The following is a 6,457-nucleotide window of genomic DNA, read 5'->3' on the forward strand; positions in this document are numbered from 1 at the left end:
ATTTTCCTCGAGGAATTTTAGTAATCGAGGTACTCGAATCATTCGAGGAATCGTTTCAGCCCTAATATAGAGCGAGGAGGGAAAATGCTCCTGTTTGACTATAACTACCGTCATTCTGACTGGCTTCTTCTGCCTTTCAGCTCTGATGTTTGATTTGTATTTCTTCTGGGGTAATCGGAGAGTTCCACAAACTATATTCATCTACTTTGAAGATATTTCTGAATGAAAGGAGTGGGAAGAGGACAGAACACAGCAACAGTTTGCATATAGACCTCCGTATGTTAATACCAGAGGTCACCTGTATTAACATACGGAGGTGACCTGTATCTGACCTTTTTATGACAGTCTGAATAACACAGATCATATTTTGACAAATGCGACCCAGTTGGAAGTGTGGTCCTAAACCCAATATCTGATCTTTTCCAAAGTGACCTGTGTCTGTACGGCCAGCTCGCATTCATTCAATCTGTACGTCATTGATACTCAATAAACATCACTCTTCTGAATCCTGCAACATCCATGGTGGATGATAATGTGAATGATTTGCTTGCTCCAGTCGGACAAGAATTTAAAAAATCATAAGATATGTTCCACTACATCCATGTTTACTTCGGCAAACACTGGGCACATTCACTATGTGATGCTACTGCAGCTTCTACTGCGCATTCAGGGCACTTTTAGGTTGTTTGGAGTTCACACAGGAGATCACAGACAAGTCATGTATACAGTGATCCCTAGCTATAACGCGGTTCACCTTTCGCGGTCTCGCTGCTTCATGGAATTTTTTTTTTGTGCATTTTTTTTTCCACAGTGCATTGTGTTCTGTGTGCTGATTGGCTAAACAGTCTCTGCGGGTGTCTCTACCTGTGTGCCAATAACATTTCGGTATTTAAATATAAGTAATACAGCTTGGCCATTCATAAGATGAAAACTGAAAGTTTGAATGCCTGCTGGAAAAAACTGTGGCCGGAGGCAGCGCAAACCCGACCAGAGGCTCGGTTGATGAGATCCATTGTTCTGCTGTAGATACAGCTGTGAATCTCATAAAGCAGCTTGGAGGAGATGCTTTAATGACATGACTCCGGATCACATTAAGGCCCGATTGATGAACACGCACATCCGCTGACCTGAAAACAGGTTCTGTTCTTTGGTTCCAATGTAGAGTATTTAATTATGCTGTGTAATAATTGTAAAAAATAAAGGTAACTCTACTTCGCGGATTTCGCTTATCGTGGGTTATTTTCGGACCACAACCCTAGCGAAAAACGAGGGATCACTGTATTTGGAAATGTGAACAGCTACACACAAAAAATTCAGATTTCACAAAAAATTCAAATTGAGCATTAAGGTCTGCACTGTGAACGTAGACTAACTTGGGGCATCAGGTCCCAAGTTAGTACAACCAGTGTGAGAGCTTGAATTGCATTGCTGGCAGTCAGTCTCCAAAAAGCTTGCCCTAATCCGGGGACTGCTGACCCCGGATTAGGCAGAAGGTACTCAATTGATGGCTTACTCTACATTAAAAGCCAAGACATGCTATCCAACAACAAAGAAATGTGTTCTTTTTCTTGAGGTTCATAAGGATAAAACAAAGTTCTTTTTTTCAGGATATTTATTACTTAAGAAGAACACAAGTGCAGAACCCTTGGGAAGACATCAAAGACCCCTCATGATGGACTCGACACACATTGAATGACAGCATTGACAGAGACATTTTTCAGTTTTCTTGTGTTGGACCTCGTGTGCACGTCTTCATGCACAAAACTTCACATGCACAAATTTCTTCTGTTGGTGGTTGGTGCGTTTGGCTAGAGGAGGTGCTTCATCATGCAAGTTCCATAGGAAATGAACAGAAAGGGAGCGATCCTAGAGTCCAAAATTACCACATTGACAGACATCAAAGGTTTTGTTTCACATCTGTTCTAATTCCATTAGATTGTGATTAGAACAGAGGGAAAAAAGCACNTCAACAAACACTCCCCTACTCAGCGACTTTGTTTGATAGTCGCTAATAATTACCATATCATTTTATTTAATTAGCAACATAGAATCATGACGTAGATCATCGTACACTTTATTAACATTTGCATGGCATCCCTACTTAGCTGTTAAGTAGGTAAATGAGTTTTACACGGGCGTATGTTGTAGTTGACTGCAGCTGCAGCGAGACCTTGCTTTAAATACACTTTGAAACCACAGCAACGCATGTATATCTATATAGTTATCATTGAAAACAATTTAATGACTTATTTTCATCAGAACTTGCTGCGTATGGTGAACTGACAACTCTTCTGACTGTTGGATTCTTAATGCGCATGTACAGGCCTGGTACTCACTGCATGTATGCTATTCTGACAGCATACGGCAGGGGTCCCCAAACTACGGCCCGTGGGCCGGATCTGGCCCGCCTCCTCATTTGGTCCAGCCCCTGAACAATACCGGATCCGGCCCGCCTCCTCATTTGGTCCGGCCCCCTGAACAATACCAGAGAGCATTCAGTGTTTTTTTTTCATATATATGTGGATTTGTCTTCAACCACCAGGGGAGCTCTTGAGCAGATATGAAACTTAGTTTCCCTCAATGGAATCTATACTAGTCAGTACCAGGCACCGTTTCGCTCATGGTTTTTTTCCATTTGCATTCTGGGTAAAAATCTATCTACAAATGCGAAGATGTCGTCGGCAGTAATCCAGCCCCCCACCCGTCAACAAAAGTTTTATAAGATTTCTTTCTCAAAAAACTAAGACCGGCCCCCGACCAGAAAAGGGAACAGTTATGTGGCCCTCGCAGGAAGAAGTTTGGGGACCCCTGGCGTACGGTAATCTGATAGAACAACAGTGTTCTGTTAGATCAGCATACGTTGTCAGATAGTCATACGCTTGGCTCAGACATGTATACGCTGTCATTACCATATGATTTTATTTAATCAGCAACATAGAATCATGACGTAGATCATCATACACTTTGTTATTGACAGCTGTATGGCATCCTAACTTAGCGGTTACGTAAGTAGGTTAATGAGTTTTACATGGGCGTGTGTTGTAGTTGACTGCAGCTGCAGCTAGACTCTGCTTTAAATACACTTTGAAACCACGACAACGCATGTATATCTATCTAGTTATCATATTATATCATATTATGAACAATTTAATGACTTATTTTCGTCATAACTTGTTGCCTCTGCTGAACTGACAACTCCACTGACGGTNAGTCCAAAATTACCACATTGACAGACATCAAAGGTTTTGTTTCACATCTGTTCTAATTCCATTAGATTGTGATTGGAACAGAGGGAAAAAAGCACTCCAATATCTTTTTAATAATGGAAACGCTCATTAAAACCAGGTTTTAATTATTACAAATATTCACTTCCTTTAGTATTTGTGGTATCATCAAAGTCACCTAAAACGAGCAGTTAAATTATTAAATGGCTGGAAGAGGAGGATATTTTGTGTCAACGTCTCTGTTGAAGGTAATTGTATTCCCAGGTCTCCACTTAAAAGTTGCACCAACCATCTGGTGAACATAAACAAGCGTAATATCTGTCCTTCTCATCGGGGAGCTTGTAGCTCTTAGCCATGTTCATTAGCCCCAAATGAACTTTGAAGGTGAATGGGAACGCCGAGCAAGACTCTCTATAACACACTGTGATTTGTGTGTTACTGTAGTCACAATAATTATCGCCGAATTAAATAATTGTTTTTTTTTTTCTAATTATAGACTGTGAACCCACAGTTAAAACCGCAGGCTGTCCGTCACTCCTTGGAGAAAATTGAGTAATTGAGCATAGCTCGCTACAAATTAATGACATACTATTTGCAGCTCAGCAACTTGTTACTGGCAAACAAGGATTCTTCTGCGCATTGTGTTTATGCATATTTATAATTCCGTGAAATTATCCCAGATTTCTGACTTCTGTGCTCAGTCCCAGAGGAAAATTGGCTCATTTGGAGAATTTATCCTCTCATCCTGCGGGTGAATTATCTAAAGAAAATTTATGAAAAATACATGTTCCAGAGGAGTGACCTCAATTAGTGTCATCCTTTCGGTCTGAATAATGGCTGACTTTGTCTGGGTGTAGACATCCAAACAAGTGATGTGTGTCCTTTTTTTCTTTGTTTTCTTCCTCTGCTGCAGTGGGGCTGTCATTTCAGGTTTTTTATTCTAAGGACGTTTGTCTCCAGCTGTGTTTGAATATTTTCTGTCTAAATCAGAGCGCCAACCATTGATTAGCCTTGAAAGCTGAACAAAAATTATTCTCAGCTGACAAATGAGCTGCTGCCCTTGAACCACAGAAGGTTTGAATGAGTTCCTGTTTGGAGAATTTAAGGTACTGCAGCATCTTGAATTCACCAAGAAAACTGATGTTTTGTAAGCGTTGGATTCCTTCCATTTTGCTCTGCAAACACGGGCACCAACAATAATTGTTTACTTCTCCAAGAAGCGTGTTTCTCCTTTTCCAGATAGTGTTTTGCTTTGAACAAAAATGGAAAGTAAATTAAAAATTTAAAATTTAAAAGAAAGTAAATTAAAGGAGTAGTTTAGGACTTCTGAAATGAAGTTTTGTTAAAAAGGGATAAGCAGTTATCCCTTTTGAATAACTCTCTCGTCATGGTTTATGCAAATGTGTTTTATGACCCTTTAAAGTTTTTAACATTTTTACTGGTAATTTATGAGGATGTACCAATATAAAAATCTGGACCAAAGTTGATAAATTTGACTGCTCCAAAAGCAGGAAGCACACAATAGTGCAGAGCATTCTGGGTAAATATAACCAAAACTATTATGCGAGTCTTGTGCTAGCATGACAAATGGCTTGTAGTTTTTTTTGTTTTGTTTTGTTTTTTTGTTTTTTTACCAAAGACAAAAGAAAAACTGTACAACTGCCAACATCTAATGGATTTTGCTTTTGTTTACATTTCATGCAGAAGGACATTCTGCTCAGTTTGTTCTTCAGAGGTTTTTATGTAGCTTCCTTCAGTGGTTTTTGGTGCACTGCCCCCAAAATTAGGGAGGGGAACAGGTTTTTCGAAGGGTTTGTTTATTTAGTTTTTTTATTTTTTATTTTATTTTATTTTTTAACAGTGCAATGTGTAAGTGAACCACACCAGCTGAAAATGTAACAAATGTTGTAATTTTGGTCCCTAATCAAAGCAATTCTATCAGATGTGAAAACAGCCTTAGAAAGGGTTCTTCTTCTGCGCTTTTTTATTCTCCTTAAGGGTACTACTACTAGTTATAAAAATTGGCCTTACTTGGAAAATATTTATCGTAGATGTAAATACAATACAGTAATAATGCTGTAGGTCAGGGGTCACCAACTCCAGTCCTCAAGGGCTACCATCCTGCAACTTTTAGATTCACCTCTGCTCCAAAATGTCTGAATTCCCTCACCAGCATTCATTCATCTCTCCAATAGACTGGAAACAAGCAGTTTATTTGATCCAGGTGTGTTTGAGCAGAGACCCATCTAAAAGTTACAGGATGGTAGCCCTCAAGGACTAGAGTTGGTGACCCCTGCTGTAGGTTATTTAGTTTTTATAAATTTTAATAAAATATTTTCACAGGAATGTTACCATGTTGTTCACCCTGCAATGCATTCTGGGTAAATGATGTGTAATGGTCCAACTGCCTGGCTTCTCAGTCAGTTGGTGAGTAACGTTATTAAGCCTTTTTATTTTGAACAGGAGCGCATTGAAATCTGTCGGAACGTAGAAATAACATGATGATGATGAGGAGGACCAAACAGAGGAAGAGGACAGAGTTGGCTGTAGGAGCTGCTGCTGCCTTCAGCTTTGTAAATGAAACAATGAATGACACTTACCTCTGGTTGGACTGCGTGATCCATTAAGTACTTCAATAGTTCTGTGTCCAATTAGACAACAGTGGTTTAGGGCCGAACATTGTTCGGTGTTGGTAGTGGTTTCACATTCAGTACCGGTGTTCTAGCGCCATTAGCATTTCCAGTAGTAATAGCTCTGTTAGCGCTTCTTATCTTTGATGTTTCTCCCAGCGTCTAAATAGCGCTGTGTCTGGTTCGGCATCAGCTGTGCTGTTTAGAGTGTGGTATGGTGGAAGCAGCCACACCGAACTTTATTACCACCATCACCAGACCTCCATGGGTCCGGTCGGATCTGTGATGTCAGTACCACAGACAGTATAGCTCCTGTTATCATCTCAAACAGCGTCTCAGCCCGGCGTTTATTTTTAGCTCGTTAAGGTAACGATCACTTGTTAGAGCGTTCGTTAGTTCTGCTGGTGTAAACGAGTCAAAGTGTTGTGGAGAAATGTCCAGGGTCCATATTAGGTCCTTCTTTGTGTTCCACTGCACTCTCTTTTCTTTCATGTGGGAAATTATCCATATTCTGTCTCAATTTTTATTTAGTGTGAATATTGTAGGCATTCACACTATTGAGTTATACTTTTCTGGTTGCTTCGTAAATTTCACCGTGCTTCT

Source organism: Poecilia formosa, unplaced genomic scaffold (assembly GCF_000485575.1).
Source record: "Poecilia formosa unplaced genomic scaffold, Poecilia_formosa-5.1.2 Scaffold121, whole genome shotgun sequence".
NCBI classification, from domain to species: domain Eukaryota; kingdom Metazoa; phylum Chordata; class Actinopteri; order Cyprinodontiformes; family Poeciliidae; genus Poecilia; species Poecilia formosa.